Source organism: Camelus ferus, chromosome 34 (genome assembly GCF_009834535.1).
Source record: "Camelus ferus isolate YT-003-E chromosome 34, BCGSAC_Cfer_1.0, whole genome shotgun sequence".
In the NCBI taxonomy this organism is placed as follows: domain Eukaryota; kingdom Metazoa; phylum Chordata; class Mammalia; order Artiodactyla; family Camelidae; genus Camelus; species Camelus ferus.
Window position 1 is genome coordinate 18,710,500 of NC_045729.1, and position 23,493 is coordinate 18,733,992.

A 23,493-nucleotide genomic window follows, 5' to 3' on the forward strand; every position below is an offset into this window, starting at 1 on the left:
GTTTCGGTGAGGCACTGGCCCTGCTCCCCCCACCGCCCCGCGCCTCCGCAGACGCCAAGCCACGACCAACTTCCTCTGCAATCGTTCCCCCGCCATTCCAGCCCCAGCACCCCTCCCTCTAAAGTGCTTTCACATGATGTAGCCTTTCATCAAGACAGGTGATTCAGTCTCCATCAGACTTAAAATGAGTAATTCTGACTCCGAACGGGGCCCGGACTGGGGCTGCCCGCCTCCGTCTGGTCCCTGCTGCCTCCTGCCTTCCCCACACAAGGTCTTGGGAAGCAGGCAGGAGAAGCCTTGGCGAGTGACCCCCACCCCCCACCACCACCGCTGCCCTGGTGCCTGAGTGGGTAGGGGCCAGGAGATCCAGCTCCCCGAGCTGGGGGCGGGGAGGTTGCCGCACTGGCACACCCGGACCACCCCTTCCAGCCCCACCTTTAAGGAGTCCACTGAGAGACTCAGGTGGGCTCATACGATCACCCCTCACAACATGGGCATGTGTCCCCAGCTCTGCCGAACACTGATGGGCCGTTGCCCCATGTGGCTCTGGCCCCAGCTCATGGCTCTCCCGCCCCTCGCACCCCGGGCTCCCCTCAAACACATGCCCAGAGTGCAGAGAGCAGCCGTAGGCCACACCTCACACACAGGTCACCGTGCTACGTACCCTGTGACACCCCCACCCTGAGCCAACTGTGGCCGCCTCGATGGTGGCCTCGCTGGGGACCCAGCCCCAGAGCCCTGCCGTGTCCTCCCTCTCAAGGGCCCAGAGGAAACTCAGAGAAGCTGACAGGAGAACAGGGAAGCTGGAGCCTCCCTGGGGGCAGGCAGCGGTCACTGGAGATGAAAGAGACGGTAAAGGTGGGAGCAGGGACCACACTCGCGATGAGAGGCGGTGCCAGGCCCCCGTGACCGTCCAGTCCTCCACGTGGCCGAGAGCCAGACCGCTGTCCGCCTTGGCGATGTCCCCGTGCAGCCTTATAATGAGCCCCCATTACCTAGTGGCCAAGCAGACCTGGCAACTTCTGAAAGAAAAATGCAGGTCACTGGGAAGAGGTTCTCATCTCATCCGTCACGAGAAGGTCTGACTCAGGGTTCCGCCCATCACTGACGGGGGGAAGCCACAGCCACCTTCTCTCCTCCCCAAGTGCCGGACGGAGAGACACGGTCACAGTCTTCTTGTGAAACACCACGAGGCACAGCCGGGCAAAGTGGTGGCTGGGACCAAAGAAATGAGCAGCGTCAAGGCAGAGGGGTGAAGGCAGCTCCCGCGAAAACATTCCCGAGGCTTCTCTTCAGTGAGTCAAGGTGCGGGGGAAGCGCAGAGACCTTAAGGAATCATACTGTGATGTGACATATAGGGCGGGAGAACCCGCGGGGTCCGCTTGGTTAAGCAAGCCTGCAGGGGCCTGAGTGTCAGCGCGCAGAGGCAGGCCTGAGCGCCCCGTCCACCTGGTAGCCGGTTAGCAGCACGGCAGCCGGGCCCCCGGAGAACACAGGCAGCCTCCCAAAAGCCGCCGGGCGCAAAGAGACTTACAAAGTGACTGCGCATATGCAAGGCTGATGGGGCACTGTCACCCGTGTGTCACAAACATCTCGCAGGTGGACACGTGTTGCAGGCCCGACCCGTGCTTGAGAACCGTGGAGGGTGGCAGAAAGAGCACTGGCCTGGGACTCAGAAGACCTGGGCTCTAGACCTGCTTCTGCCACAGCCAGCTGTGGGACTGCAGGTGAGTTACCTCCCCTCTCTGGGCCCAGGTGCGCCCGTCTGCAGCCCAAAGGGGCGGGACTAGGCCGCCTCCAAGGGCCCTTCCCTGGCATTTCACGAGCTCATCACAACAACAGCTCATCCTGTGGGCTCAAGGCTGACGCCGGCCATGGTTTTGCTTCAACATCAAAGCAAAACCAGGCTGGCGTGGACTAGAATGCGCTCCCTGATCGCCCCCAGGGTCCCCAAACACTCTGAGGGCTCAGTGAGGCCAAAACTATTTTCATAAGAAATCCAAGGAGTCCTCTGCCCTTGCCGCTGTGCTGGCGCTTTCGCTGATGGCGCGAAGTCGGTGGTGGGGGCATCGCGGGGGCCTCTGCCCCAGTCAAGGCAGAGTTGGGCGCTGTGGTCGGCCTGGGGCCCGGGTAGGGGTGTTGGGGGTTATGGAAGAAAAAAGGCCAGTTTCGTTTAGAAATGCTGTTGGTGAAGAAGTAAACATGAATTTCATTGCATCTCAGTTCCCGATAGACGCTTGATAACATCCCCCGTGGTGCTGAGGGAGGCGCCCAGAAGGCCCTCGGCCACGCACTGGGGTGCGGTAGCCTCCGGACGGAAAGCGCTCGTGCGGGCGAGTCGCAGGCCGAACCCCCGCTTCTTCCACGGAGCTTCGTTTTCACTCAAAAGAGCAGTTTATACCCCGATCACGTAGACTTTGATATTTGGCGGCCATTTTTTCAAAAGTCAGTAAGCCAGCCATTTCAAGGAGAACAGTCTAGAGTATTTTTTATTTTATTTTTTGGCCAGTGACAAAATTTGTTCTTTACAGAGGAAACCAGAATTTTGGAAAACTTGGATCTGTCATGGTGACCTTGCCAGCTTCCCAGCATTTAAAAACTTTTCTAGCGAGAGGAATATTAACCCACAGAATTTCTTTTCTATCCTACGGCCAGATGGATCAGCACTGAAAAGACCCGCAGAAACACTTTCCAAAGAAGTAACACAGGATGTTACAGAAACCTCACACGGGTTAAAGGTCCAACCAAAGTTTAAGATAAACTAATGTATTTGAATGTAGCAGAGTAGGAAAAGTTCATTCATGTGCTTTCAGACTCCACATTACAACTAACTTTTAAGAAACCACCACCTGTCGAGTTTTGGTGGGGCATCAAAGAAGGCTACACACAGCTATTTTGAAGACGGTTAAGGTATTTCTCCCTTTTCCAGCTGTGTATCTGCGGAAGGCTGTAATTTCATCACACGCTTCAACCCAGACAACATCACAACCTACTGAACGCAGGCATGGGTGTAAGAATCCGGCTGTCTTCTCTACAGCAAGACGTTAAGAAGGTCTGCAGACACGTAAAACAGCGGTTCTCAACCAGGCTGAGGCTGTCCTCCCTGCCCCCCGCAGCAGGCGCCGGGAGGAACCCTTTTGGCTGTCATCACGGAAAAGAAGAGATACTCCTCACGTGTCGTGGGCAGAGGCCAGCGATGCCACTAACCATCCTGCAATTCACAGGACAGCCGCCCATGTCATGGAGAACCATCTGGTCCGAGATTTCAAGAGTGCCACGGTTGAGAAACCCTGATATGAGATCCCAACAAGTTTCTTGTTTCACAAATGCTTGTGTGAGCGTGTAATGGGCTTATTATTGTTATATTTAAGTTTTTTTTTAATTTCACAGTTTTAATTTGTAATCCAGTAGCCATCAGTAGCTATAATCCACATAAACAAAAGCTCTTTGGTGTCCTTAACGATTTTCAGGATTATAAAGGGGTTCTGAGATCAAAAAGGCTGAGGACTCTTGAGACAGGTGATGGAGGGTAGAGATCACAAAACCAGATTTGCTGAGCAGCGCCACATGTTGGCCACCATGAGACAGGCGTGCCCAGGGGCGTGTGGTGTCTAGCCTAGGAGGGTGAGCATGGCGGGGGGGGGGGCAACATTGGCACCAGTTACATGTCGGGCTTTGCGATAACCTCGAGGGATGCAACCATGACTGAGACGCAAAACGCTTACTGTCTAGAAGGGAAGAGAGACACATTAGCTGTAATTTTCATTAAAGTTCGGGTAGGAAGAAAGATGGGCAGTGTGTGTGTGGAGTTTGTGAGATCAGTGGGCAGGAGCCTCAGGGCCGGGTTGGTGGCGGGGAGGGGAGGTGAAGGAGACAGGGAAGGCTCCCAGATAAAGTGACGTCTGAGTTGAGTCTTGACAGATGAGTGGGAGCTTGTTCACCGAGCGTGGGAGGGGCCCTACAGGAGAAGGTGGTGTTCCAGGCACTGGGAACAGCATCAGCAAGGGCACAGAGGTACGAAATAGCGCAGCAGATTTGCAGAAGATAAGAAAGGGTGTAGAGATGACGAAATGGATACTAGACGTGCCCCCCCCAAAGCAAAATAAATGTAAATGCTCCGAGTAAAACTAAGATATTTTTAAATCAAGGAAGAACAGCTCTGACAACATAAAATATCTATTTTTAGAAAAGAAAGGGCAGGTTCCTAACATAGGTATTCTGATACCAAGTACCTGTCAGGGAAAACAAAAGTGAGGCTGTGATGTCTCACCCAGAAACAGCACAAAACGCTCCACTTCACCCCCTCACACGCCCTTCTCTGTCTTTACACCGTTTCTGTCTCGGGCTCACAGGACCTTCCCGAATGCCCACCGTGGGTCAGCAGATTCTGCTGAGAAAGGACGAGGAGGGCCCTCACCCGCCCAGCTCGTTAGCACGGTCCCCCCGGGACTCATCCCACTTTTTCCAGAAAGCGTTCTCCTAGTTCACGCCAAGACGCACAGAACCGTTTCCCCCGCAGAGGGCTCAGTGGAGGAGGCTGAATGTTGACTTTTAGAAGCCGTGTATCAACACCGTTCTGGAAAACGGGGTGAGCGTGCCGCACTAAAGCACCCCAGGGTGGGAAGAGGCCCTGCTAGTTGCACATAAAACTGAAACGGAACGAGAACAGCACTGTTTTCTAACAGCGTCACCACCGGTCTGTTCCCGCCAACAGCCCGCAGCAGAGGCCGAGCGGATCCGAAGTGCACGCCGGCATTTGCCAGGGGTCCGGGGCAGGGCGGGGGTGGGAGGCTGCCCTTTCCAGCGGGCAGTGCCAGGCTGCAGAGGCGCCTGTTTGACGGGCATTTGGCACTCTGCAAGTCTGATGGAGCCCCCCGAATTACAGAGGGCTAGCCAGTTCCCAGCCTGGGGCTGGGCTCCCTGAGCCCCCTCGGAGGGCCTGCGCAGGCTCTAACCAGGAAGGGCGGGTTTTCCCCAGAAGAGCAGGCAGTGAGCCTGGGCAGGGGTCAGGATGCGGAGCGGGGGGCGCTGACTCGCATTCATCTGCAGGTGGAGGTGACGCTGTCAACAGGAGAAGGGACCCACTGAGAGAGGCGGAGGCCCAGGAGCCTGCCACGCTGGGACCTGCAGGGCAGACTGGGGCGCGAACAGCAAAGGCGTGAGGATGCGAGCGGCGGGAGAGCGAGCCAGTCGGTACTTACGAACTAGGCGGTTCAGGAAACCCGACTGCGAGGATCTCACCCTTGAAGGCCTTGCTCACAGCCGTCTGGCCAGCAGTCCAGTGCAGGACACTCACTCCGGGCTTCTTGAACACGCCCAGGCCCAGGCCCAGGAGTGCAGCGCGTGCGCCCCAGGAGGTGAGCCCGGCGGCGGGAGAGCGCCCAGGGAGGAGTGCGCGTGCGCCCCCAGGAGCGGCGCGAGCGCTGGAAGAGTGCGCATGCGTCCCCAGAGGGGGCCTGGCCCCGCCCGCCCCGCGCCTCACCAGGGTCACGATACAGGGCTTATCTGTCAAGTCTCCAAGTCCAGGTGGACTCACACGCCCCCCCCCCCACGGGGGGCCAGGAGGCGGATGGCTCAGAGATGGCTCTCCTGAGGGGGCCGTCGGACCTCACAGCCCCACCCCAGGAAAAACCCAACCTCGCAGGTCCCGCTTTACCGGCTGCCTTTACCAACACGACCCGTGGCAGGTGCACGTGTGCTGGGGCCACCGCCAAAGGAGGATGCCAGGCTGGCGAGCGCTGCTTCTGCAGAAGGCGCAACGTCAGATGCTGGGCCAGAAGAGAGAACCGCGAGTACCAGCTGCTACGGCAACCTTGCCTCCTCCCAGCCTCTTACCCACGTCAGACAGGCAACTGGAACCCGTCGGCACTGCCCCATGACCCTCGAGGAGCCACAGAAGCGTTTGTTTGTTCGGATTGTCAGAAGTTAGCGGCTCAAACACTGTAGTTGCTATAATAACAATTATTCCTGAAATAATGGCCGATGGTGCCAGGCACTGTTCTAACCTCTCCACAAACATCCACTCATGTAACTGGCAGCCGTCCACACGGCGTGGTATTAGCAACTTAAAATCGGCAAAGTGAATTTACCCGATTTTGGTCACTAATGATAAAACGGGAAGGTTACAGCGAGGACTCGGTCCTGCCCCCTCGTCTCAGGTTGCCTGGATGGCCCCGCACCAGAGGGTGAGTGTTTCCCTCTCTCTGTGCTTGTTTTGTTTGGATTCAGCAGTGGTGACGACGAGGATGCAGGAGACCACACGGGTGTCACCCTGGATTTGTCGGGTCCACTTCCGAGCCGGTGAGAAAAGGGGTGGGAAGTCAGCACCACGCGAGAGGCGCCCTCCCGCCTGCAGCACCAAATCATCCTACCTGCCCCACTCAAAATCCCCTCTTCAGCCACCATGCATTTCTAGAGTACAAAGCCCCCTCCCCATGCCCAGACCTCCCCCCAGGGAGCCAGGGGCCCCGGGTGGCCGTGTTCCTGAGGGCGCTGTGCTTCCCATGGTCTCCTCCTCTCACTGCCATGGCCAGAGGCAGGGCCACAGCCAGGACCACCACCGGGAGCCTGTGAAGGGGCTTCCACGCACCTTTGGCCACCACGTCGCACCCCCCCCCCCGGCTCCTGCCCAGGAAGCAGGCCCACCCACCGCTGCTCTGCCTGGGTTCTCCCCGTTGTGCCCTCTTGCCCTCGGAGTTCCCGCACAGCCTGCCCCTAACTGACCAGACTCCCTCCTTGAATGGAAACTGTGCTCTTGGTGGGACCTGGATGACTGTCCCTCCCTACTGAGCGAGATTTGACCTCTAGATTTCTCCTCTGACCAGGACGTTCACTCATCATGAATGGATCGCAAGAAAGATCTAGAGGGAACAGAGAGCGTGACCAGAGAAGTCAGAATTTGCAAAAAGACTAACAGCGGGTGCCCTCGGAGGTAAGGTGGTCACTTTGCCCAGGGAAGGCAAGCTCCCTGCAGTTAGATCTTATTATTTTTAGCTCATAGTGACAGTGATGGAGAGATTGTTCCAGGCCCAGAAGAAGGACTGATGCTACTGCTTTTCTTGCTGTTTTCTTGTCCTTGCAAAATTACTGTTCTCTTTAATCCATGCATTTCTTTGCAGGACTCTTTAAGTCACTCATCCATCTTATGGGAGTTAGTTTGGTTCACCAGATAATATGTTTTAACGGGACATGGGTAAACTGCAAAACATTGCAGCCTGTGGATGGCTCCCAAACCAGTAAGGAGGTCACTGCCAACACCTTTGCAAAATGAAACTCCTCCTCCCCTCAGTACCATACAGGGGGCGGGAGTGCCTGGCATAGGCACCAACCACTTTCCAAATAGATTATCTTTAAAGATAAAATGAGAATCAACTCAAGGACTATTATCTTCATTCAGCGCCTAAGAGGTCTGTATGAGCAGCCCACCTATTTGTTATCCAGATGCAGACAGACGAGGCGCACGGAAGTGATGACTTGCCCAGGTCACACGAACATCACTTCTCAGACGTCAGGACAAGAGCCAGCTGGACCAGATGCCCAGGGCTGTCTCCCCCCTACATGACGCCTAAATCGCCCTTCTCCCGCAACCACCCTCTCCATTTCTGGCCCTGTTTGAGACCCCCTAGTTCCCACAGGAAACAATGAATTCTCCAAAGTTAAGGCAGCAGTATCACCCATGAGAGCGAAGGGGTGGATGAGACCGAGTTTATCCAGGTGGCACAGAAAGCAGTGCTTTTTATGACCATTAGATACATGTTAGGTCCCAGAGAGTCACCCTCATCTGTGTTTCCCACGGCATCGCTCAGAGTCGGACGGTAACAGTAGCTGTTGCAACCGGAAATTGTAACCCATTGAATTAGTGCCTGCTGAACAGTGTAAGTGGGGGTGGCCATCCCTAAGGATGCACGCTGTAACCACCGTCACCATGAGCCAACCGTGGGGTTCTATGCTAACAAGTCAATCAGGGAAGACCCCGGATATAAGCTGAGGACAGGTGAGCCTAACTTTTTAGAGAGATGAGGAAGTTATCAGAAAATACATTCGTTTGGGATTTTTTTAAATCAATCACAGATGCTAGGCAGTGCCCCCAGGTGTGTCAATGGCGTCTCACACTTAACTGAGATGTGACACGGGGTTGATGGGCCTGCTCCGTGGAGACCGGCGGTACCCGGGAGAGACCTAGGACAGTATCCCAAGCATTAGGATTTTACAGGTAATAAAAATTCTGAAAGTCTGGGACTCCATGAAGGAGTGCCTATTTTTCAATCTGTCCAGATAAGGACATAAAAACAAATAGGGCAGAAACCAATAAATTTAAGACTTATGGAAGTTTAAGTGAAAAATTAGATAAATTGGAGATAAAATGTAGAATAGAGTTAGGTTTGTTTTGCACTGATTTTATTATCTAAATTGAACATAGAATGTAAACTATACACCAAAAACCATGATTTATAAAGTTATGACATATGACAAGTTGGGGTATTTTTGCAAATGTTTTCCTTACAGATTAATGTTTTTAAAATATAGACTATCTTACAGATCAGTATGAAAACCATTAACACCCAGTGGAAATATGGATAAAGTTCTTGAACAGAAAAATCACAGAAATTAAAATATCATTGAAAATTGATATTTTTCCATTTGTCAAAAAAAAAAAACACCCATCATTTTTTAAAGGATGTTTTCATTTCAAAAAAGGTAATCTCTCAGTCTCCATGGGTAAAGAACAGTCCTAAACTGAATACGCTTGGCATTATGAAAATTCAGCACTCTGTTCTGATTTTTCTCATTTCCCCATGAACCAGTGACTGAAACCAGTGTGTGGACTGCTGTTAGCGACTCTGACCTAGAAAATTCCGAGTGCGCAGATAAGCCTGTTCAAGCTGACAGACGGCCCCCGTCCGCCTGGCCACCCAGGGACTGCTGGGTCACCACGTGTCTGATGGCCCTGGAGCCTCCCAAGAGAACAGTGGAAAGGCTCAGGGACAAGCCCACTGGCCCCCAGACCCTAGACGAAGAGGATCTACAAGAAGCCACGTGTACACCTTGGTTGGGATGCAGGGGGCCGTGAGCACAGGTGTGGCTGGGAGAATGTTCTGCCCTAAAGCCTGTTTGTAGGATGCAGGGGGGAGATACCCAGACCCGTGTGTTCTCAGTTCACAGGGGGCTGACAGTTCAAGACCAGCTTTATGGTACTTGAGAGCTGCAACCACTGAGAACAGAGACAAACCCAGATGGATGGTGAGAGCCCCTAAGGAGAAGTGCCAGCGACTTGGGTCACTCACCCAGGAGGTGGCAGTGGCCACGGCCCCCCACCTGCCATGTGGCAGAGTGCAGGGTGCCGGGCACCAGGACTGAAGCAGGGGAGGGACCTTGCACAAGACCCCACCGGCTTCTCCGAACACAACACGCCTGCCTGGGGTGACCAGGAGCCTCAGAGGCTTTCAGCTCACGGAGCAGAGGCAGGAGACCCACCTCCTCGGGGGCCCCCCCAGGGACTTCCCCAGGCCCCGCCCCCAGAGGAGGCTGCGTCCTCATCTGCAGGCACTGAGAGGTGGCATTAGCTGGACCTGCCTCCTCCAGTGACATCCTCCCTAGAGCCCCACACCTGTGGAGACCCAGCTTCAAGTTACGGCAGTAAGAAACCTGCAAGACAGAGGGAGACTTCCAGACCCGCAGTTACCAGTGAGCAGTGCGGTTTCTCGAGCGCGCACACGCGTCAGGCCCTGCTTACAAACGCTTGACGTGGACCATCCCGGGACATCCTCACCACATCGCTTCGGGCTGCTCACTGCCCCCATTTTGCAGCCGACAACACTGAAGCTAGAAGAGCTTGGGGAATGTCCATAAGGTCACACCGTCCACGGCAAAGCTGAGATACAAACCTAGGTCTGTCTACTCCCGAAGCCCCCGTGTTAGACACAAACAGTCCCTGAAAGAGGTTTTGGAAGCAAGAGCTAGAAAGAATCTGAAAGTGCATCCGAAGGAGAATGACTAAAGGCACCGCGCTGTCCCCGTGGTAGGTGACTATATGCCGCCACTGAACAAAATTGGACCAGATTTATGTGCATTCACCTGGAAACCTTCTGTTACAGGGTTAAGAGGGGGAAAAGGGGTTTGCAGAATTTGTATGATGTCATTTTTGTTTTGCTAACGTTCCTATACATGAGTATGTTTGTCGAAGCAACGGAAACCCCTGGGAGTGTACAGTGCAAACCCACCTGGGATCCCGGGGGAGGCGGGGTTGAAGGGGAAGAGGGTGGCCTTCCAGCACATCGTTCGAACTGTTAGAACAAGAATACATAATAGCCATCACTTAAAAGCAAAAAGGTCCTTGTTTTGTGAACTTTGGGCAGGTGGTAGGAGCTGAGTGAATGTTTGCTGAATGGAATCAAATTGAGCCAGTCGAACCCTCCAGTCCGCCGGACTCTCCGCCAGGGATGCAGGCTGCCCAGAGCGGAACGGGGAGCCTGGGCTTCCAGAGGGAGAGGCGGGGGCCCCGGCGGAGAGCACGGGCGGCCTGGTCGGCTGATTCCCTCTCCTATGGTTGGGCCTCCATGCCGCACTCGATCAGCCAGAAATAACTTCACCTTGAGGTTTACCTGACTCACGGCCCAGTCACAGCAGCAGCCCCACAGCCCAGTTACGACCACGATCCCAGCCGAAACTTAGTGCAGACGAGGCGGGGGGTGGGGGCGGCCGAGCCTGGCTGGCCGCAGTGATGCTTCCTCTGAGCAAAACCACTGGCAGCACGAACGCTTTCGTCTATTAATAGAGATCTCCTGCACGCTGACAAGAGCAGCTCCTAAAAGGAGGAAGCAGCTACCTGGGTTCTGGTGGATGAATCCGGAATCTTGTCACAGCAGCTCAGCCCCTGCCTTACCTGGGGATGCTGGTGTTGAAAAGCTGGAGCACATTTGCCTTTCAAAGGCATGAACTTGAAAGTTACCCGGTGTTCCTGTGGCAACCGTATTAAGGTGTTTTAAAAGCAAGCGAGCGTCAAAGACAGATGTGACGGAACCTTGCAACAAGAAAAGCCTAGTATTTGTCAGGACTTTAGGTGAACTCAGTGGATCACTCACCACATCATGACTTTTTTTTATAGGTGGGTAAAGGGACCCCAAGGGGCCCAGTAACCTTCACTCACAGTCACGGGGCAGCCACGGCCTCCCCTTGGACCAGCCTCACCACCGTGTGGACACTGGTTCTGGACCCATCCCATCCCCACCCCTCCTTCCAACAACTGTCACTCCTCCTAAGAAAGAAGCAGTTGTGTACGGACCTCAGTTGCCTTTCTGACACAGAGGGGTGTCTGGGGCCCAGCCCTGGGATTCTGACAGGTGACATGTGACAAGTTCAGTCCCCCTACTAGGACACGGAAAAGACCCGTGAGTCTGTGATGTTCCAAGAAGGCGCAGCTGAAAGCACGTGATGTTGTCACAGGAGGGAGTCATCCTCTGCAGCCCAGCCCAGCGCCGCACGGTTCTGAAAGCATCTTGCACGTTGAACCTCACGACCCTTGTGCACCACACCCCTCCCCTTGCGGAGAACAGGCTGGTCTCATTATCCCTGTTTAGTACGTGAAGAAACCGGCACAGTGGGGAGCAGGCAGGGCCAAGGTTAGTTCTTCCGTTCCCCAGCCCGACGCTCTTCCTGCAGAACTTAAAGAGCAAAGCAAAGAAACCCTCTGCAGAGATGTCTCCGCCTGTGACTCTGCCCTGCGCAAGAGCGAGGACCTCCCCCAACACAGCACTCCAGCCCGGACAAGGGCTCTGCCCCAGGGTCTCCCAGTCAGTCCAGACCTTTCACTGTGGCTCCCATGAACCCCCAGACCCTGCGGAAATTGCTCCTGGAATGTGAGTTATTAAAAATAAAAAAGATGGAGATTCATCCATGCTCACCATCCCCCCAACACACACACACACACACACACACACACACACACACACACACACACACACACACATCACCTTACCACACCTGAACACCTGCTTCTACGCATCAGAGTCTGGAAACCCCTTCAGCTAAATTTTCTCTGCCACCTGATATATCAACCGTGTCCCACTGTGAGAGGGGAGAAACACCGATGAAACTATAGAGAATCTGCAAGCAGTACCATTTTATGGGTGTGGAGGGGGTGGAGCTTTTGCTCAGGGTTCTGTTAAAATTAGTATATCCGGGAAACAGCAGTGGGGAAAGGTGGCCCAGAAACCTTTTTTGATGGCAAGGAGAACGTCGGCCTGCTTTTAATTTTGTGCACCTGATAAAGTACAAAGTGAATGGCACTTGACAAAACCTCCACCTCCCTGCTGCCTTCCTTGCTTGTGCCTAGCGACCCTCATAGACAGGGTCCATGTAGGGCCTCTTCCCGGCACCTCCGTGTCAGCCTCCCCCTTTCTTAGCTGCGTTGTCCTTGGTTCCTCAACTGTCCCGAATGTTCGGTTTTTTTTTTTTTTTTTTTTTTTTGGAGGTGGGGAGGTAATTAGGGTTTTTATAATTATTATTTATTTTTAACGGAGGCACTAGAGATGGACCCCAGGACCTCGTGCATGCTAAGCACATGCTCTGCCACTGAGCTCTACCCTCCCACTTCCGAATGGGTTTGAAGGGTGGTGGTTCCCTTCACAACGTCCGGACCTCTGGTTCCTAGAGTTTGTCAGGCTCCAGATGGTCACCGCTGTGTGCGAGTCCCCTCATCATTCCTTTCATCCCTGACCCTGCCCGATCTGCCCCACAGGCACAGGCAGCTTCCACAGTCTTCAAACTCTGTCCTCGTGTGCAAATCCCTGCTCCTCAGAGCTGACGCCACCGCCAGGAGCACCCTCCAGCCCCCCTAGTGCTGCTGGCCGTCATTCTCCTGGTGGCTCCCCAAGTATATCAACGTGCTCAAGCCCCCTGCTGCTTCTTTAGCTTTTCCTCAGCCTGCACAGAGGTAACAGGGATGGGGAAGAGGGGATTAATGCAGGTTGAGAGGATGGACCTGAAGGTCGAACTACCAGCTCGCAGGCAAGTTCGGCCATGACCATGACTTCCTCTGCCTTCACAGCCACCGTCCCTCCGGCTCTAAGAACAAACTTTAGTATTGTCTGGCTGTTTGCTTGGAAAGAAACACAGAAATTAACGTCCTTTAAATTCAGTGGTACTCTGCGTGTAATCAAATAAACTTATTTGGTTAAAATGGAATATTTTTGGAACAGCTTCTAGAGTTTTGGTTTCTGCCTTTATTTTATTTTATTTTTTTTTAAGCAATCCAATTGCCCTCAGTCGCTGCCTCGCCCTTTGATGGCCTGATGTCTGGGATCCACAGACAGTGTGACTTCACCCAGCATCTCTTATCAACTTGATCTTAGCTCTTAGCCGGTGGCCAGTTCATTTCCAGGTAGGACACGGGGGACCTGCTTCTCCAGCTTTCCTTGTTTATCACCAAGATAAACCCATGCAATTCCAGGGAGGGGGCCTCTGTCCCGTGACCTGCAGGGACAGGAGCTTTTGCCCCTTGTAAGGGTTGATAAAGGAAAGACTGACTCTGGTCCAAATCCCAGAACCTCAGCTGAGCAGCCTGACACCTCAGGGGCTCGTGAGAAATGTAGACCTGCCAAAGAAAGTTTGGCCATCACTGCATCTCCCCCGCCATTTTACAGATGAGGAAGTCGAGGCCTGAAGAGCTAACGGGGGTCCTGGTTCTGGGCTGCTCGTAATTCCAGGCAGCCACACACCACTTCCCGGACCCCAGCTCAAACCCGCGTCCCCACTGCCCCCAAAGGGCCCCACAGCTCCACACGGGCTTGGAGGAGGCGCTGAGGACGCAGCCACCCGGCTGCGCCAGGCGAGCCCCGCCCTCCCGCCCCCTGCGGAGGCCTGCGGTGTCTCCCGAAGAGGCAGAGAGACAGCCAGCTCCCCCAGCGGCGGCCTTGGTCGGGGCCCCGGGCTACTGCCTTCATTCCCGTGAGGTTAATGGCTCTGCCTGCCAGATGTCTGCCTGACAACTCGCTTTTTAAAATGTAAAAACTTAAAACAACACTGTGATGAAGCACTGTGTCTTCCAGTTGCCTCTTTCCCCGAGGGGGCAGTTAGGGGGGATGGGTCCCAGGGGTGGGGGCTCCTGGCCTGTCCTTTCTGTCCCCGCGGGCAGGTTGCAGGCTCTCGTGCTCCAGTGTTGTCCACAGTGGAAGAAACAGCACACTCAGGCACCGGGGGCGAGAAGCCCACCAGTTACCGTGAGACGCCGCCCCGAGCCTGGCCTCCCGCTGGCCCTGGCCCCCCGGGCCCAGGAGCTGAACAGACTGAGCCCAGCCTCCGCCCCGGGCGTGGGGAGGGCTGAGGCCGGGCTCATCGGGGGCTGCCCCCTAGGTGAAGCCCAAGCCCCGGCAGGCAGCTTCCAAGTCTCCACCGCCGCCCGGGAAAGCCGGGTCCCCTGCCTGCCGGGCTGTCTTTGTGACCTGGGCTCGGCCGCATTAAAGTGACGCCGCGGCTGCCACACCGTGTCCTAACCTGTGAGACACGGCGCAGAAATAAATCTCTGCTCCTGGGTGCCAGCAGTCTATTGAGGTGGGCCTGCGCCACCCTCGGGGTTTGGGTTGGCTTGGGTTTTTGTTTTTTGGGTTTTTTTGACAATTAGGTTTTTAAGTTAAACTGAAGGCACAGATGGGAGGAGTGGGAGGGCCCTCCACCGGGGGGATGAGGAGGTGGTCCCACGGTTCCCCTGGCCTCCCAGAGCATTTTCACAGCATCACAAAGTTTGCCTGATATTTAATAAAATTTTGACCACGATATTTTCCGCTCTCTCTAAAGCACATGTAGAGCAGTCCCAGCCCCTGCCCCTTCCCGCAGAGCTGCCCCACCGTCTCCCCAGAGCAGCTCCAGCTGAACGTCTTGCTTTATCCCAGCCGTCCCGCGGAGGAGCTGGGCTTTGGGGCCAACACTCCCGGTTCCGGCCACACACACAGGCTGGTCAGCCGAAGGGCATGAACGGAATTTACTGGGAGGAGACCATGCGGCTCCCAGGCAATCCTCGAAGGCAGGGAAGAAAGGAACCAAGTTCCCATTGTGGGGAGAGTCTGGGCTGGACACCCTGGTGACAGCCACCACTGTCCTTGTCACTGCTACTCCACCACCTCGACTGGTGCGATTCTCAGCTGGGCCTGCATCTTCGCGTTATTTTCGAGATGGAGGCCCGAGGCAGGAGCCTCTCACTCCCTTGCTGCGGGTGTGTGTTGCGGGGGGGGGGGGGGTCAGAGTAACCAGCTTCCTCAGCTTCCCAGTGGGAGAAGGGGCTCACTCGGTTAAAGATCCCCCAAATAAAAAGGAGGTTCATATCCTGCTGTGCAGCTAAAAAAAAAGACATCCACACAGTAGGACAGCCATCAGTCCCATTTCCCAGATGAGGAAACTAAGGCTCACGGCCTCACCACATTGTGACTAAAAGCAGTTCTTTTGCCCCTTTCCTGTCTGCCCATTTCTGTCCCCCTCTAGCCTTGAAAGAACCTGATTATAGAAATGACATTACTAGGCAATTGAAACTAGCTCCTGACTTACACTCTCCTGAGTGCACAGCATGCCTGGCCTAACCCGTTGATTCTTTTCATTGATGAAAATAAGTAAGAATGAAGAATTCAGTAGTTAAAGAATGACCAGCCGTCTCCCCTCAGCAGCCCCCTTAGCAATCCTGCAGGCAGATCCCGTGGGCAGGGTAACATCTGAAGACAGAGTCAGCCGGTCTGCAGGCAATGGAGATGACCCAGACCCCAACCTCCTGCCTCAGTGGTTCACTGAGGTTCTCCCCGGGTCATTTTTCCCTTTAGAGACTGTCTTAGCTGTGCGGAGTCTTCAGAGCTGGTCTGGGGACATGAGTCCACCTTCTCCCCAGACTGCTGGCTTTTCTGATTAAAGCATCTTTCCTTTCTCCTCACACCTGCACCTTGATTATTGGCTTTTGAGTGGCAAGCACCCAAACCTGAGCTCGGTAGCATGACCAGCTCGGTGTCACAGGGCTGGTAAGAAATGTCCAGGCTCTTAAGGGTCACTGTGGTCTGCTCACTGCATCAAAACACGCTGTCTGGAGACACTAGGCTTTGCGTTCGCAGCCTTGCTTTGGTAGATCCTGCCCACCTCCGAGTGGACGACAGTGCTCTATAGGCTGAGAATATCCCATGCGAAGCGGGTAGTTTCATGCTGGCAAGTGGTTCAGCACAGCCAGGACCCAAGGTCCACATCGTCCTCTCTCTGTCTCCCTGCCCATTCCTGCAACCTCTCTGTCTCCTCTTATCACTGAAGCACCCACAGCACGATGGGTGCAGGGGACACAGGTGCACTTTGGCCAAAGGGCAGCGTGTGAGGCAGGTAGTGCAGAGTCTGGGAGACGGGCAGGGGAGACAGGGAGCCTCAGAGGGGTCCCAGCAGGAGAGACACGTGGTGACGCTTCAGACAGTGGGGAAATCAGAGGGAATCAAGAGTGGGTGTGAGGAGGCCAGGCAGCAACAGACAGGTGTTCAGAGCAAGGATGGAGAGAGATGGAGGGGCTCGGGGATTTAAACACACAGAAGTGAAAGGGCTCAGTGATGGGTTAAACTCAGGGTAGGTGGGGAGGATGCAAAAGGGAAAAGCCAGTTGCTCAGGCACGTGGATGGTCCGTGGTGTCCCTCTGCAGGACGAGCAGGTGACAGTGAGCTGTGAGGCTCGGGGCTGAGAACCCAGGCAGGAAGTCTGGAAGCTGGAAGGTCCACCACAGCCTCTTGGTTGGTGAGTGTGGGTGGTGTCTGCACCTGCCTCCTGGGCCCAGTGTCTGAAGGCTATGGCAGCTCCAGTGCCCCACACGGGGCATCACAAGGCAAGCTGACAGAGCAAATGATGCCCCTGCAGGTGACCACCTGGTGCAGGGGGACCCAGGATCTCCTGTCAGCTCTGCAGCAAACCTGCATGCTTACACTGAGCACACCACTCGCCCTCCGGGGGCCTCAGTCTCCTGGCCATCACTCATATCCCGGTGCTCGCAGATGAGAATCGGAGGAGGTGAAGTGCCATGTAAACGGCTTCTGCTCGTGACAGCCCATCCACAGAACGCCTGCGTATTGCCTGGGCAACCCAACCGCTTTCAGATCTGAAGTGGCTCTTGTTCTGATTCACCGCATTCTATGCATTTAACTTCCAGTGCAAATTTAGCCCTCAGAATATCTTGGTACATTTTCTACCCACCCCTTAACATTTAAAACCCCCATCTTCCACGCCACTGGGCCATCCCTGCATCACCTGTTCCCCCTGCACACCCTCGTCCTTTCCCTCTGAAAACCACAGAGCCCAGCCCTCCCCACCCCCTGCTCCAGGGGGGACAGAAGCCACCAGGAGGTCTGCCCTGGCCACCTCCCCAAAGAGAAGCCAGCGAGCACCTGAAAGAAGACCGTGGCAGGGGAGGAAGGAGGGTTTAGGTCCCAGCGAAGGGAGGGGCGGGTAGTTAGATTCACACTTGACGGAGTAACCACACACACACGTGCACACACACACGTGCACACACACAGACATGCACACACACATAAGCGCGTGCACACACACACACACACAGCCCTCTCAGAGATGCAGGATCAGGGAGGGTCCCTGCAGGGGACAACATTCCTTTCAAGCCATTCCGATCACTGGCTGGATCCCTGGCATCATCAGCAGTGGGGCTGAACCCTGGAGTTTCTGCCTGTCCTATTACTCATCTGGACCAGCTCATCAAGAAACAACCAGAACCAAGCTTTGCGCTGCTTTGTCAGAAGCATTTACCTCGGCCTCCCTCAGTTCACGCCGTGTGGGTTTTTTTTAAGCAGAAATTGCCTCTAAAACACCCAGCAATGCTGCAGGGTTGCAGGGCGGGTCATGAAGGGAGCCAGGAGGGCAGGGCGCTCAACACCCCCTCAGTTAACCCTGACCGAATCTGACGTGCAAGGTTCTGTCCCAGGGCAGCTTCTCTTAGAAGCTGCGGTGTAGGCGTGCAATGGAATGCTGCTCAGCCATGAAATAGAATGCAATCATGCCGTTTGCAGCAACATGGATGCACCTGGAGATGGTCATTGTAAGTGAAGTTAAGCCAGAAAGAAAAGAAAAATATCACGTGGTTATCACATGTGAATTCTAAAAAAAGAAAAAAGAAGACACAAATGAACTTATTTATGAAACAGAAACAGAATCAAAGACATAGAAAATGAACTTATGATTACTGGGGGGAAAGGGGGCAGGAAGGGATAAATTGGGAGCTCGAAATTTGCAAATACTAGCTACCATACATAAAATAGATAAATAACAGAAACTTACTGTCGAGCACAGGGAACTATATTCAATTTCTTGTAATGAGCCGTAATGGAAAAGAAACTGAAAAAAATATATATGTATATATAATATATATGTATGTATGTACATATGGAACTGAATCACTTTGCTGTACATGTGAAACTAACATTATAAATCAACTACACTTCAGTAAAACAAATAAGAATTAAAAAAACACTTGGCCCAGGTTTCCTTTAGCCTGTGACCTATTTCTGTGATCTTCTTTCCCTCTTCTGACCTCTTACATCTCCATCTTAGTTCTTTCCTCACAAGGGCCAGAGAGCATTTCTGGCGTCTGCAGCTGAGGCACGGAGAACTCGGAAACCTCTGCCCCTTCTCACAGCCTCGCCCGGGCTCCTTCCCGCCCGGTCGAGGCCTGATGGGAAACTCCCGCAGAACAGCAGCTGCCACCATCCTGAAGGCAAAGAAGACTCGTGACGGAAGCAGGTACTGAGCTGTTCTGAGTGCTTTACACGCACTAACTCATTTCATCCTTACAAGAACCCTGTCAAGTCAATACTGTCACCATCTTCAGTTCACAGATGGGCGGTCGAAACACAGAGAGGTTAAGTCACTGGCCCCAAGCCCCCCAGCTGGAAACAGCAGAGCCCACATTTGAAACCAGGCAGATGGCTCCTCCCAGGCCCTCCCTGAAGACAAGACACACCCGGGGCTGCTCTCAGGGCAAAAGAAGTCACGTGGGTGGAATTTGTGTCTCCTGTTCCCGCCCCTCCTCCTTCCAGGCAATGTTTGAAGCCCCTCCAGTGATAGGAAGAGGACCCTGTGAGCTTCATGCGAGGAAAGCGGGGGGCGGGGGGGCGGGGGGGGCGGTGATTCCTGGCGGTGAAGTTCTCAGCACCGTGGCTTCTCCGTGCAGGCTGTATTTCAAGCTGCGGTCAGAGCATCCGCCCCCTAAGTTCTGTTACGTGACTTCAGTGGTACCCGCATCTCACCCTGCCTCCTCCCCAAACATGTATATCACTAAAATGAGACAGTTTGGGCGCCCTTCAAAAGCTACTTCCAAAACCCGCAGGGGCCTTATATGTAAATTACATGAGCGCTAGGTGGCCTGCATGCTCAGTGGTCCTTGGAATTAGCGAGTGCTGCATTCACGACGAGTCCCCTGAAAGTTACCTCCTTGGAGCCTAGCCTCCCACTGAGAACCTGCCAACACCCCTGGCCAAGGCGAAGAACCAGAGGTCCTCTCGTCCCATCCCTGCGCTACTGTCTTACCTTTGATTGTTACGGGAGCTACTTCTAACGTGATGGACTTCCAATCCTTTCCCCCAAATAAACCTTAGTGCCACAAAGAAGAGACCCCCAAATTTACACACCCCAAACCTCTCATTCAAACATCGTAGCTTATAAATCTCCTACCCTCCCTGCTCAGTTAGATGCCTCTGCTCAGGTACCTAATGGGAGCCACCGAAGACCTGAGGGCTCTGGCTTTAAATCAGTATGACAGCTCCCTTGGTGAGGCTCCCTCTGCCAAGAGCTGGAGGTAAGTAGCTCCTCTCCCCAAACCCCAAGCACGTTGGCTTAGCATCGTCATCTGCCCCCCAAACTCTCACATACTGTTTGTTTTCTGCCCAAACCCACATTTCAGGTCTTTGGTGGCTAGGGCGGCCCACGCCATACCTGAGACAGGGTGCCAACTGCAGGGCGCCCGCCTCCTCCAGGCAGTCCCCATCTTTCCGGACACGAATCCCCGTCCCGCTGCTGCCTCTTTCAATTAACTTTACCTCCAACAGCACAAATCGTTCTCCTCTTTTCAACGCTTGTCCCTCCCGACACCAAGATCCAGGGAGAAAGGGGCAGCCAGAACTGAGCCTCCGACGGGCTCCTCCAACGGGCCCCACGGACGGGCTCTGTGCTGCCTGCCCCACCCCAGCAGCTCATCGAAACTCCTGGTCTGGTCCTTCCAGATCTGCCCCAGCCTCTTACAAGTCTTTTCTTTTTTAAATTAATTCTTTCTTTTTTTAATTTTTTAAAAAATTAATTCTTATTTTTAAATTAATTCTTTTTTTTTTACTAAAGTGTAGTCAATTTATAACATTAGTTTCAGGTGCACAGCAAAGCGATTCAGTTATACGTATACATACATGTATTTATTCAGATTTTTTTTTCCATTACAGCTCATTACAAGATATTGAATAGAGTTCCCTGTGCTCTACAGGAGGTCCTTGTTGTTTATCTATTTTATATATAGTATTGTGAGTATCTATTAATCCCAAACTCCTAATTTATCCCTCTGCCCACCTTTCTACCCTGGTAGCCACAATTTGTTTTCTATGCCCATGAATTTATTTCTGGTTTGTAAATAAAATTGTATCTTTTTTTTAGATTCCACATATAAGTGATACCATATGATATTTGTCTATCTCTGTCTAACTTTCTTCACTTAGTATAATGATCTCCAGGTCCATCCATGTTGCTGCAAATGGCATTATTTTATTCTTTTTTATGGCTGAGTAGTATTCCATTGCATAAATATACCACAACTTCTTTATCCAGTCCTCTGTCAATGGACATTTGGGCTGTTTCCATGTCTTGGCTGTTGTAAACAGTGCTGCTGTGAACACTGGTGTGCAGGTGTCTTTTTTAATTAGAGTTTTCTCCAGATCCATGCCCAGGAGTGGGATTGCTGGATCATATGGTAAATCTATTTTTAGTTTTTTAGGGGATCTCCAACCTGTCCTCCATAGTGGCTACAAGTATGTACTTTCCAACAGCTCCATGAGTAGTTACCAAGCTCACGCAAGACCCTGACCTCTGTGCCTGGGAGGACGGCAGGATGTGGAAGGGCTGGTCCCTACCTTCCGGGCCTTAGAGTCTCACTAAGGAGGCTTGACAGTTGGCACAAGAAACTGCAAAACCTAGAGGATCCTTTCCAGCTGAGAGGCACAGACTCTGGCAGCTGAGGAAGGTGAGGACAGGGGTTAAACTTGGAACGGTGGGTGAACGGGCAGAAGAGAACAGGAAAGAAGCTCCTGTAAAGGGACCACGGGAGCAAAGACACACGCATCCTTGGGGACGGCGTGTTAACTGCTCAGTGTGGAACACCAGAATAGGGTGTTGGGAACTTAGACGACTGTACATCTACTGTGTGTCGAGGACGGTTCTAGGCAGTGGGGGTCCAGTGGCGAATGACATGGCCTGTCCCCTGCCCTCATGGGATTTTTCATCCAATGAACAACAACAAAGTAAATGAACAACATAGTCATTCATGGTAACAAAGGCAAGAACTCCTGCCCAAGTCACATCCTCCTGAGACTCAGAGGCCAAGTGGCCTCATGGATAGGATAGCAGCATGGGCTCAGAAATCACACGACCTGGTTGTGCTGTTAGCTGTGTGACTTCGGGCAAGTCACTTACCCTCTCTGAGCTTTTGTTTCTTCCTACGCAAAATAGGCATCTTAATGATACCTAATTATTCAGGTGACTGTGAGGATTAAATGGGTAATCCATGTAAATAATGTCAAACAGTCTGGCATCACAAAATGTCACATCATTGGCAGGATTGTTGCTAACTGCGGTTAAGGGAAGAGGGGCTTACTTGAGGGGTCCAGCAGAGCCCATGGCCACGCTGTGCCAAGTCATTACATCAACTCACTGACTGGTAAGCAGCTATTTCCTAATTGGCCCGAACTGGTCAGCAGCAGGAACAGAAAAGCAGTGGCCCCAACCTCCCACTGCCTATACACAGCTTGGTCTAATCAGCACCAGTTCCTCCCTTCCAGCCTGTGATGCGATTATCCCCTTGTGCAGAATAAGATTCGGGCTCAGTCTGGATCCCAGAAGTAAGCGCCCATTCCGCAGTGCACTGAGCAGCCAGCAGGGAGATCACAGGGCCTCCCGTGGCTGGAGCTGCAATTAGGGACCCCAGAGCAATAGTGGCCCTGCCTCTCAGCATCCCCGCCACTCCTCCCCCCAACATCCCCGCCCCCCGGCTTCTGCAGAGCAGCCCCGAGCTTTCCTCTAAGCCTCTGTGCTGAGCCCAGCCAGTAGCCAGCCACAGGCTGTTAATGGCCGGTGGCACTTGCAGCCCCGCTGGTCACACCAGCCACGCCAGTGCCTCCTGAGTCTGTGATTGGGTGTGTTCCTGGGTCCCCTCCTGAACCCTCTCATCGCACTTCTTCCAAACTCCGCCCTGCCCCACTCTCCCTCCCATACTTCCTCCCTGTTCCTTCCAGGCTGCACCTTTCCCGCAAAGCCCCCCACGCCCACGCAGTGTCAAGGATCCTTCCCTTCTCCGTGTCCCAGGAGCACTGGACAAGCAGGGTTGCTCTGGTGCTTAGCACACAGTATCACGGTTGTTGGATGGCAGCCCCCCACCCCAAACCTAAACTGGGACCGCCTTCAAGGCTGACACTGTTTCTTTTTCCTCTGTACCCCCAGTGCTGGGCACACCGCAGGAGGATAGCAAACGTCGGTTAGGACAGAATGAACCAATGACGGAAGAAGGAGAGGATGCGCCAACACCTTCCCTACGACAAATCCGAGAAGGGAAAGGGGCAAGGACAGCAGAGGAGGACCAAGGACCAGGCAGGCAGGCTGTTACGTTTTTTTAATCCATTTCTTGATTGGCAGGGTTGACGCTAATAGAAAAATATATTCCTCACCCCCATCCCCAGGACCCCTCAAGCCCCCGTTTCAGGCTCCCAAGGGCAGCAGATGCTCAGTGGTGCTCTGTGCTTAGCGCACAACGTCACAGCTGTGGGACTGCACCCCCCCCCCACCTACACTGTGACCCACAGAGGCGCCCTCTGGAGTCACCTCCGTGGCTTTATGCTGTGTCCTCCTCACACCTGAATGGACCGTGACCACGTGTGATTGCATCACACAGGGTGGTTCTGGCGAGCGGTCAGTCCTGGACATCACGGGATCAAATCCAAGCAGAACTCCTTCGTCCAGGGACCACTGGACCAAAGCGTCATTTATTCACTGCGTTTCAGGTAACGGTCAGTGAAAGAGGAACCAAGAGGCATTGGGCTTCAGCAGGAAAAAAAAAAGTAGTTACGGAATAAGAAGAAAGAAACTCAAGATCTGAAATAAACTGTGTCTTACATGCTCACTTATATCTCAGCTCTTCCTGTCTTGCCTGGAGCAAAAGGGATGAGATCTCTATCTCCAGAAAGAACAGAGCCGTGAGCAGTAAGAGTAGAGGCATTAGAGAGAGTCAGTCCGGGGTTG

General features: G+C 53.6%; 1 protein-coding gene across 4 annotated transcripts in view; it reads right to left on the reverse strand.

The window, feature by feature from the left end:
• LOC116661335 overlaps positions 1 to 23,493 on the reverse strand; it is a 64,711-nt gene that overhangs the window by 31,040 nt on the left and 10,178 nt on the right. The window contains exon 1 of one of the 4 annotated variants that reach the window (XR_004317216.1): positions 5,202 to 5,361. The exons of 2 other annotated variants lie outside the window; for them this stretch is intronic. The gene's annotated coding sequence lies outside the window, so the exon portion shown is untranslated. Of the gene's footprint in view, positions 1 to 5,201; positions 5,362 to 22,956; positions 23,293 to 23,493 lie in introns of those variants that run through there. One more of the 4 variants, XR_004317215.1, reaches the window with a different exon arrangement.